The sequence below is a fragment of the Gossypium hirsutum genome, chromosome D09, assembly GCF_007990345.1.
Source record: "Gossypium hirsutum isolate 1008001.06 chromosome D09, Gossypium_hirsutum_v2.1, whole genome shotgun sequence".
In the NCBI taxonomy this organism is placed as follows: Eukaryota; Viridiplantae; Streptophyta; class Magnoliopsida; order Malvales; family Malvaceae; genus Gossypium; species Gossypium hirsutum.
In genome coordinates, this window is record NC_053445.1 from 35247609 (window position 1) to 35259239 (window position 11631).

The 11631-nt window shown below is 24.9% G+C and overlaps 2 non-coding genes across 2 annotated transcripts; both read left to right on the top strand.

Annotated features, from left to right (window-relative positions):
* The first annotated feature begins 8115 nt into the window (after positions 1-8115).
* TRNAS-GCU (transfer RNA serine (anticodon GCU)) lies at positions 8116-8197 on the top strand. Its single transcript has one exon. It is a non-coding gene; the product is annotated as a tRNA-Ser (tRNA).
* Positions 8198-10519: 2322 nt separating this feature from the next.
* Positions 10520-10601, top strand: TRNAS-GCU (transfer RNA serine (anticodon GCU)). The gene has a single exon. It is a non-coding gene; the product is annotated as a tRNA-Ser (tRNA).
* The last annotated feature ends 1030 nt before the right edge of the window (positions 10602-11631 follow it).

Here is an 11631-nt window from a genome sequence, read left to right on the forward strand (position 1 = left end):
TAGCATCACATTACATTTTTTTACTCGATTTTTAAAATCAAACTTTTTCAAAATGGACATTCTTTTAATTAAAATAAAAGCTCATTATTGGGAATTCAACACGTTGTATCCTAACGTATTGGATGTGGCGCATTGATTTCTCAAAATGAAGATTTTTTAAAATCATAAAGGAAATATTCTGAGTTTGAGATTCTAAAGGAATTGTGCCCTAACGTATTGGGTGTGATTTCTTAAATCTTGGATAAGTGGATGTTCTTTTAAAGTAAAGGAAATATTCCGAGTTTGGGATTCTAAAGGGATCGTGCCCTAACGTATTGGGTGTGATTTCTTAAATCTTGGATGAGTGGATGTTCTTTTAAAGTTTTATTGCAAAAATATTCTGACCTAATTCATTTTGGGGGAAATTAGAATGTTGTGCCCTAACGTATTGGGTGTGGCATTTTTTGTTTCTCTGAATTGAAAAGGGTCTTAATATGCAACGTTTTAAGTTTTTAAAGATTAAATTTTTAAAATTTTCGACCTTAAGACATTAATTAATTAACTAGGTACCAATTTTCGGGCGTAATGGGGGTGCTAATCCTTCCTCATACGTAACCGACTCCCGGACCCGTTTTTCTAAAATTCGTAGACCAAAGTCGTTTTAGGTGACCCAATCACACCTTAATAAAAGATTGGTGGCGACTCCCAATTTTCAATTTTAAAAGTTGAAAACTTAAAAATTTTGTTTTTTTTTCAAAAAACGGTTTCGACAAGTTTTATACAATATACAAACAATAACAACAAAATAGTAGCAACATAATAGTAAAATGGTAGCAAAATATGGAGAAAACAACAAGAAAATAATATTTAAAAAAATAGATTTTTTTGTCATTTAGTGAATTCAGGCTAGTTCGGGCCAAAAATACATTACCCGAGGCCCAAATCATTTTTTAAACGGGCTAACAAGGATTGACCCATGAACAGGTCTAATAAGGATTGTCCAAGTTCATTTTGCGTGGAAAATTAATAAATAAAAAACAATTTTTTTAAAATTTTAAATTTTAAAATTTCAAAAATATATATTTTTAAATATGTTATGCACGTGCTAACATTCTGTTGGTTGTTAAGCAAAAAACTAGCCGTGTTAGTTAAGTATCAATAAAAGATACTAATTTAGCTTATAGAATCTAAGTTTAGATATCGAATATATACAAGTCCCAAATTCAAGTGCTAAAATATACATTACCTTTTTTTTATTCCAACTAAAAAATTTGATCCAATCAACATGAATTCAAATAGGATAAAGTTTGATTTAAAAATGAAATGTAAATAACCAAAACTCCAAAATAAACTAAATTAACAGCTGTCCTAATCTTGAAACTTTACCAAACACCGTCCAAAGTCATGATATAAAATCCATTTTATTAAAATAAATAAAATTGAATTAAACTGAATTATCCCCGAATTTATTACCATCTTACATAATATAAATATCAGCATATTAAAACTTAAAATAAATATAAAATATTTTAAATATACTTATAAAAATTATAAGTACCATATAAATAAATAAAAATCCTAAGATTTGGCTTTGATGATAGGATTGAAAGCAAAACCGGAAAGAGGAAATCAGTTTTGCTTTGGATGGAACGAAATGTGTTTAATGTGAAGTTATTCATGTGGACACGACTTTTTTCAACATGTCAAAATAAAATTGAGTGACATCAACGTTTTGTTTTCTACTGTGAAATAAAAGTAGATTATCTCATTTATTTAATTAAAAAACAGTAACCATGATGTTTACAGAAGTGTTGATGAATCAAGAATCTTATTTGTATAAGTGCCAAAATAATCTTTAAAATATTCCTATTTTAATGTTTTTAAATAATTTTTAAAGTCGAAGTAGAAACCGTGGACGGTAATGATTAATCCCTTCTTTAAAAGTTTGTAGGTGCTCATAAATTCTTTAAAAATTTTAAAATAATATTTTATCACTTCCGTCATTAGTATTTGAAAGTAGGGTAAATTGTTCAATTCGTCATTTGTTTTTCGTAAGTTTTCATTTCAGGTACAAAAAATAAAAAAAATTATAAATTTGGCATTGTTATTAATAGCCCTTTTCATTTTAGTCGCTAAATTTTAGTAAATTTTCTTTCAATTACCCTGTAAATTCAATGTTATTGCACACTAATATTGTCATCCATCTTTAATAAGTATTTATGTTGGTCACTCATTTACTTTTTAGAATTATTTTTTCAAAATAAATGGATTTTTACAAGAAATTGAGTTATTCAACTATGGAGACGAAACTAAGTTTTTTCTTGTAACTAAAAACCAGACGTATATTAATTCGGTCACGTTCCGATGAGGCACGAATGACATGCTACTTCAGTGAAACATTGGTGAGTGTTGAGCACATATGACTTCGGATGTACAAATGAGCACTGAGTACAACTATATTAGAGTGTTAGGGTTTTAATCTGTGTACCTGGTCTTGAGTTTGTGTCCAGTTAATAAAGGCCACAAACCACTAAATATGTGATTGATTATGTTAATTGATATGAAAATGGATAAATAATGTTGGTTTGATTAATTGAATGCAAATGTATACATGATGAACAATAGCATGTGAAACACCATGCAAATTGAGTATCACAAGGCTTTTGGGTTAATGATGTTACGAAACGAATCAATAAATCTGATTGGTCAAATGAAATATGAATGCAAATATGAAACACTTTTGTAAAAATCCAAGTTAATTTTTCCCCAAGAAAACCCAAGGTTTCCCCGAATAAACCCAAGGTTTCCCCTTATCATTAGAAGAGACTAAAAGCAATTTTAAAAATGATAAAAATAAAAGAAATTAAAAAGGATAAAATGATAGAAATAAAATAAATTAAAAAGGATAAATTGATTTTTCCCTCGAAAAACATAATGTTTTTCCTTGGTAAAAACTAAAATTAATAATATTGAAAAGACAAAATAAATGAAATTAAAGAGTTAAATTAATTTTTCTTATAAAAACCCAGATAATTCAATGTGAAATTCTCCCTTTTACTAAAAAAACAAAAATTAATTCTAAAAATATAAAGGGAATCAAAAAGATAAAATGAGTTTTCGTATAAAAATTCAAGTTTCCTTTTTGAAAAATTAAAATTAATTATAAAAAAGTAAATTTATTTTTTGAAAAGATAAAATGAGTTACCAAAATAGTAACTTATTAAAGTTGGGTGACTAAAATGAGTGTACAATAACATTGAATTAATAACGGGTGACCAAAATGAAAACTTATTGAAGTTAGATGACAAAAATGAAAACTATTTTTAACAATAGTGCTTAATTTGCAATTTTTATTTTTAATACCCAAAATAGAAATTTATAAAAGTTGAGTGACCGATTATGTAGTTTACTATTGAAAATAATTATAGAATAAAGAAAATGGATAAAACAATCATTAGTTTTTGAACTTGATAACTTTTCCCACATTGGTCTCTAATTTTTTTGTCAACATTAATCCTTGAACTTGACAACTTTTTCCAATTTGGTCTATAATTTTGGTTTCCACTAAAGTATGATAATATGACACTCTAAGAGTGTGTCACGTCACCACTTGAAAATTTTTAGAATTTATTTTTTTCTCTTTGCATTTTTTAGATTATATAGTTTTATAATTTTAAGTGATCACAAAGTGTAATCGCGTAGCATTATATCATCACACCTCAATGGAATCTAAGCACAAGAACCAAATAGGGAAAAATTATCAAGATCCATGGCTAATGTGGACAAAAAAAAATAGGGACCAAGTTGAGAAAAGTTACAAAGTTTAGGGATTAAAAATTACTTTATCCCTAAAAGAACATGTGCAATATAGAAGGAAGTTGACACAACGACATGGTCAAATTTTGCTATTAATCTTTATATTATGTATAAGTTGTGGATTTTGTCATTATACTCTACTTTCATTAATTTTAATTCAAGTGTTTTTCAATTTTTGAAAAATTAGTCCAGACACAAATAGGAGAAATTAAATATGTTACGCCAAATTATGGGTTAAAACATGCCATAAGTTCCTATACTCTTCGTAAATTTAAAATTTAGTCATTATACTTTTATTTCTAGGAATTCAGTCCCTAATTCCTATACTTTTCATATATCAAAATTTAGGTTCAATTGTTAATACAGTTAAAATTATTTTGTTAAATTTAGGTTCATTACAACATTATTCTTTTAATTACATAGCTACCAAGTGAGTATTTTTTTTTCAAAATGTCACACCAACAAATTTAACGGAAAATTTTAATTATATTAACTATTAAACTTGAATTTTGATATCTGGAAGTAAAGGGACAAATTTATTGAAAATAAAAGTATAGTGATTAAATTCCGAATTGGGGAATGGTACAAGGACAAATAGCATACTTTAACTCAATTTATGTTATTAGTTTTGTACTACGTGGAAGTTGTGGATTTAGTTTTATGTTCTCCAATTTGATCATTTTCAGTCTTTGTACTTTTCAAATTTTGAAGTTTAATCTTGATTCAAATGGTAGTTGTTAAATCCGTTAACTAGAATAACGTAACTTTTTTAGTACTATGTGAATATATATAACTTTACACATGTGATAATATGTTTGTCATATAAGATTTTGGAAATATCAAAATTTAGCTTAACAAATTTAACTACTTCTATTTGAGTTAAGATTGAAATTAAAAAAAAAACTAAATCATAGTAAAATGATTAAATCAATAATTTACGCATGATACAATGACTAATAACACAATTTGACCCATATACATATATAGGGTACAAAAAAGTGGGATAAGGTTTTAATAGAAAGGATGAGTTTGAGCTATTCAAGATTTTGATATAATTTGTTTAAAGATTGGATTATTTGTATTTCATATTCATAAAATATTATTTAATAATTAAAGGGTAAACTATTAAAATAATTACTTTTGTTTGCCCCATGTTACATTTTAGTCACTTATGTTTGAAATATTACATTTTAATCACTTACATTATCATATTGTAACATTTTAGTCACCGAGCCGTTAATTACCATTAACAGTGTAACGGTATGCTGTCGCGGCACGTTAAATCATCATTTCAAACGAAAATTTTAGGTTAAATTCTACAATTGGTCCTTATATTATTTCATTTTGAGCAATTTAATTTTTTTCTTTTATATTCTTTTAACTTTTATTCTTCTTTTTTTTTTCTCTTTATTTTCAATTATCTTTTGCTTCTCCCTTTGTTTTCCTCCATTTTTCATTTATTTTAACATAGTTTTTCTACGTTTTTCATTTGTTAAAACTAGTCTACAAGCTCGCCTCACTCAAAAAAATTAAATTGTTTTAAAAAAATAAAAGTATAAGGACTAGTTTTAACAAATGAAAAACATAGAAAAACTACATTAAAAGTAATGGAGAATGGAGGAAAACAGAGGGAGAAGCGAAAGAGAATGGAAAATAAAGAGAGGAAAAGAAGAAGAAAAGTTAAAAGAACATAAAAAAAATTAAAATGCTCAAAATGAAAAAATATGGGGACCGATTGTATAAATTAACCTAAATTTTTTGTTTGAAATGATGATTTAACGTGTCACGTTAGCTTACCGTTACACCATTAACGACAATTAACGGCTCAGTGACTAAAATGTTACAATGTGATAACGTAAGTGACTAAAACGTAACATTTCAAACATAAGTGACTAAAATATAACCTGAGGTAAATAAAAATGACTATGTTAGTAGTTTACTCATAATTAAAATAATATTTTTAGTGATAATTTAAAATTAAACAAACAAATTATTATTATTTAATTTGGACAAATCTTATTCTATTAATGTAATGATAGAAAATATTACTTTTTCACATTTATGAATAGTTTTGACCCTTCAATTGCTACCATTTAAGACATTACTTTTTCAATTTGATTTTTGTTGGGTAGCTTTTTGTCTGCCTTTTGTTTCATCATGTGGGTTCACATTCTTTTGTAGGCCCTTTTAATAGAAATATATTAAAATTTGTTTTGTCATTTATCATTTTTTAAAAATTATTGTAAAAATATGTTGATTTTTATTTTATTTTATTCAGAATATATCAATTTCGGATTATGAGTTTTTAACTATATATATATATATATTTTTCTTAAAAAGTCGAAACACGTTAATTTGTTAATACAAGTAAACAATTATATTACATCAGAAAAAAGAAAGAAAGGGGGTTACAAACACGAGGATCAAATCTTAGATCTTATGCCAATAACTTGAAACTCGTATAAGTGTTACCATTGAATTAGTGGCGTAATTGGTGATTTCGACTTACATTTATAATTTTTAATTCTGAATTCCATCCCTCTATTTTATGATGATTGAAAAGTTAGTCTCTCTACTTTAGTTTATCAGAATTTGATTTGTGTACTTTATGAAAATTAAGAAATTAGTTTAGTTGCTGGTAAAATGCGTGCACTTAATTGTTGTTTATTGTTAATTTGTTGCATATAAAGTGTTGGTTTGTTGGTTTTTGCTATTTCATTGCACTGAAAATAAGGTTGAAGGATTGTTTAATACTATTAACCAATTAGAGCAATTTCTTAAATTTTCATAAAATACAATAATCAAATTCTAATAAATTAAAGTTGGGCGACTAACTTTGAAGCCATGAAATTTCATAATTAGACCTTATTTTAATTTTAAAAAGGTTTATATGTAAAATAGATACTCAAACTGTGCAACTTTTATCATTTAGGTATCTAGAGTTTTTTTATTTATTTATCAAAGTATGTACCTAATTTTATTTCATTACCACTTAAGCTATCACCCATTAGCTTCAATTTAAAAAAATCTTTGAACCAATCAAATTGTGACACATGTCAATTTTAATTAAATATTTAAAATATCAAATTCAATTAAAAATATTTAAAATGTTAAGTCCCGTTCAGAGTTTTTCTTTTTCATCGGAGTTAAGAGTTGATACCTAAAGTAGTAAGGAATAAAACTTTAGGTACGTGCTTTGACAAAAAAAACACTTTTACCTACACTATAAAAGTTGCAGAATTTGAGCACCTATTTTTCTTACAAACCTTTTAAAAACAATACGAATTAAATCACAAAATGCCAACAAATGTAACACTCATTATCATTTTTAAAATTTTGAGATTTGTATAATGCCTATTCAACAATGAGTTTGTCAATTTTGTAAACTCATTAGAATTTTAAAAATTCATATTTTTTTAATAATTTTTAAATATATATTATATTGAAATTCAACTAAATTATTTATAAAAATTATATATCCAAATGAATCCAATTTCCAATTTTTAAATCTTTATTGGACACGACATAAAAAATAAGGTAAACTATAATGGTAGTCACCTAATTATAAAAAAGTTACAAATGATCACTTAACTACTTGATTTTATCTTTTTTGGTCATCAACAGTTAAATGGCTAATGAAGAAATGATGGGTTAAAGTACCTTGGAGGTCCTTATATTGTAGGAACTAGATCAAATTAGTCCATCTATTATTAAATGGGCCAATCTAGTCCTTATACTACTAAAAATGATCAAATAAGTCCAAATTGTAGCATAGTTAACATTTGCTGCATAAAAAATGTCTTGAATTTTTTTCTTCAATTGCAGTTCAATTCCAAACAAAAAATTTCATTTCAAGAAATAAAAAAACTCTAAAAATATTGACTTTGTTGGACAATAAATGAAAATCGTGAGGACATTTTTTTAAACAGTAAGTGTTAACTCTATTCCATTTTTACATTATTTGTTTTTTTAATAGTTAAGGACTAACTGTGAGGTGTGATGTGGTGGTTACTCATCTCATCCCTTAACCATGTGGCTGAGAGTTTGATTCCTGCTCATGGGAATGGAGCACATTTCAGGGTCAGCTGATTACCTCTTTGGAGAGCATACACAAAGGTGAATACCTTAGTTTCAACAACAAAAAAAGTACAAAGTCTAAATTGATCCATTTAATAGTAGAGGGACTCATTTGATCCAATCCATATAATAGAGAGACCTTTCAAATACATTCATTGAATTAAATCTCAAAAGTGGGAAATTAATAACACAGTCCTAAATAATAGAAATATGTACGTACTTTATTGAAATTAAATTAAATTCGACGCTTTGGCCGAGTGGTTAAGGCGTGTGCCTGCTAAGTACATGGGGTTTCCCCGCGAGAGTTCGAATCTCTCAGGCGTCGTTATCTTATTTTATTTCCGCCCCGTTTTGTTTTCCTGAAATCATAAACCAAAAATGTCCCCGCTCTTTTGGAGAATTAACGGGGAGGTACCCTTGGGCCTGAGCCTAAATTTTCTTTATTTCTATATTTATGTTTGGGTTGGGCTGATGCGAAATTCTAATATTGTAAAATATCACTAAATTTTCATATTTACAATTTTTCTAATAATTTATTTAAAAATATTTTTATTATTAAATAATTAATCTATAATTAAACTATTATTTAAGTTATCGAGTTAGTATTTAAAGAGGCTTGCTTTACAAAGTCGAAAGTGTCTCAATTGATGGAGGGTAAAGGTACGATCTACATGGTTTAAGGGAGAGGTGTTAATAATATTTCATGAATTGTTGGTTATAATTATAAACATGTATTCTTTATTTGCTAAATTACACGTAACTATTGATGCTATATCTTTTATTATAATCTATAATATAATAATACTTATTATATTAATACTTATAAAATGTATTATTTCATTAATACTATATCACATACTATAATAGTAGATTAATACATAAAATATTAATTATTATGATATATTATACTAGTTGAAATATGTTCTAAGTCCCTATATTTTTCCTAAATTTGAAACTCAGCCCTCCTAATATATATAATGCTATAGCATATCACATAATGTATAATATATTAATAGTTTATATATATGCATCAATGATTAAACGTACAATATCATATAATACTATATATTTTTATTATAAACTATAATATAATAATAGTAGTACATTATATATTAATTATTATTATACTTGTTGAAATATGCTCTAAATCCCTATACTTTTCATACATTTGAAAGTTAGCACTTCTACTATATTATATAATGCTATATAATGTATTAATAGTTTATATATGCATCAAATATTAACATTATAATATCATGTAATACTATATATTTTATTGTAATCTATAATATAATAATAGTTATATATAATAGTAGTACATTATATATTAATTATTATTATATTAGTTGAAATATGTTTTAAGTCCCTATATTTTTCGTACATTTGAAAGTTAACCCTCCTACTATATTATATAATGCTATATCATATCATATAGTATATAATATATTATATCTTTTATTATAATATATAATATAATAATAGTTATATATAATAGTAGTACATTATATATTATATATTACATATTACATATTATTATATATTATATATTATTGTTTATTATTATACTGGTTGAAATATGCTCTAAGTCCCTATACTATTGGAACATTTGAAATTTAACCCTCCTACTATATTATATAATGCTATATCATATCATATATTAATAGTTTATATATATACGCATAAATTATTAAATATTATAATAGCATGTAATACTATCTCATTTATTATAATCTATATTATAATAATAGTTACAAATAATAGTAGTACATTATATATTACTTATTATATATTATTGTTTATTATTATACTAATTGAAATATGCTTTAAGTCCCTATAGTTTCCGTACATTTAAAACTTAGCCCTCCTACTATATCATATCATATAATATATATTAATAGTTTACATATATGCATCGATGACTAAACATTACAATATCAGGTAACACTATATCATTTATTATGATCTATATTATAATAATAGTTATGTATGTATTAATATTTTTAGTAATAGTTATATATTATAATATTATTTTATGCAATAGTAATATTCTAATTTAGTATAACGGTTTAATGTCAAGTTAGGTAATCGGTTTCGATAATAGTTATATAATATATTATTATATTATCATTAAAGTTTAATTTTATAGATTTTAATAATTAATTAATTTTATATATTTATTATACATATATAATTATAGTATTAAAAATATTTTATATTAAATTAGTGTTTTAAAAAAATTATCTCACTTTATACTTTAACATAAAAAATTATTATTAATTACTTTTACTCTTAATAAAATTTTAATATAAACACGCAAGGCATATGAATACATTTAAAAAAAACAAAGAATTATCATTTATTTATATTTTAAGTAATATCATAAAATTATATTAATTATTAATGTCTATTATGATTGTTCAGTTATAAAATTGGGCTTTTTAAGGCTAGATCGATCTCAAACTCGAGTTCTATCAGGCTTGCATTTTTCCAAGATTGGATTGCACGATGGACTTTCGAGTTTGGGCTTGTTTTGTCAACTCTATAGAAATCAATGTTCCCAAATGGGAAGGAAGAAAAACAGTTTAAGTTGAATCTCGAAATTAAAATAAAAATATTAAAAGTTGTGTATTTAAAGCCTTCAGAAATTGACGCTTTGGCCGAGTGGTTAAGGCGTGTGCCTGCTAAGTACATGGGGTTTCCCCGCGAGAGTTCGAATCTCTCAGGCGTCGTTTTAATTTTATTTATTGCTGCCTCGTTTTGTTACTTTTCAGCAAGTAGTAAACCAAAAATGTCCCCACTCTTTCGGAGAATTTACTACTACGTACCCTTGGGTTGATGCGAAATTCTAATATTTAAATAAAAATTATTTAATATTTTAATTACTAAATATGAATCCATATCCATAATATTACATGAAATTTTGATTTGCTCCTATTTTCTCAAATTATTAACACAAGTATTGATATAATATCTTTTATGTTTATATATTATATATACAAACATTTATATTTATTCAATAGAAAAATAATTAGATGCATTTATTCGTTCAAATGCGTATAACTAAATCAAAATAAAAATATCGAGTATATAATTGCACGTTGAATCAAAGTTCATATACAATTTTGAGGTTTGTCCCTATTATTCAAGTTTTTAATTAAGTTGATGTCACAAGTCAACTAGGTACAAACGCAGTTAAAAAATAATTAAAAATAATGATTTTTACCGAATTATATTATTACGAGAATGCTTTTATATTTTTCATTTTATTTAAAATAATTAAAAATAACACATAATAAAATCTGAACGTGTAGAATCATTAATTTTAAACCATTGAATTTACCATTTTAGCAAAAGCTTCATTTAAATTTTTAATAAACTTTTAATAAATAAATTTTGATATCATATTTTCACTCACGTGTTATAATCTAATATTTATTAAAGACTTCAAGATATCGGATAGTCTTTTATATTTCATTTTAGAGTTTGATTGTAAATAATATATATTACATCAAATATCTCATTTTATTATTCAAATTGTTCCCATTTTCGGGTTTAAACTTTTGTTTTATATTAATTTTCATCCATTCATAAAGTTTAAAACTCTTTTTCACAAATAAATTTTAAGATAATTTTATATAGAAATTTAATTTTTTACTGTTTTAAATATAATGTTTATTTATTCACAAAAAATATAAATATTTATTTTTAAATTTTATTAACCTTTAAAAAAATATAATTTAATTCCTCATAAATATTGAT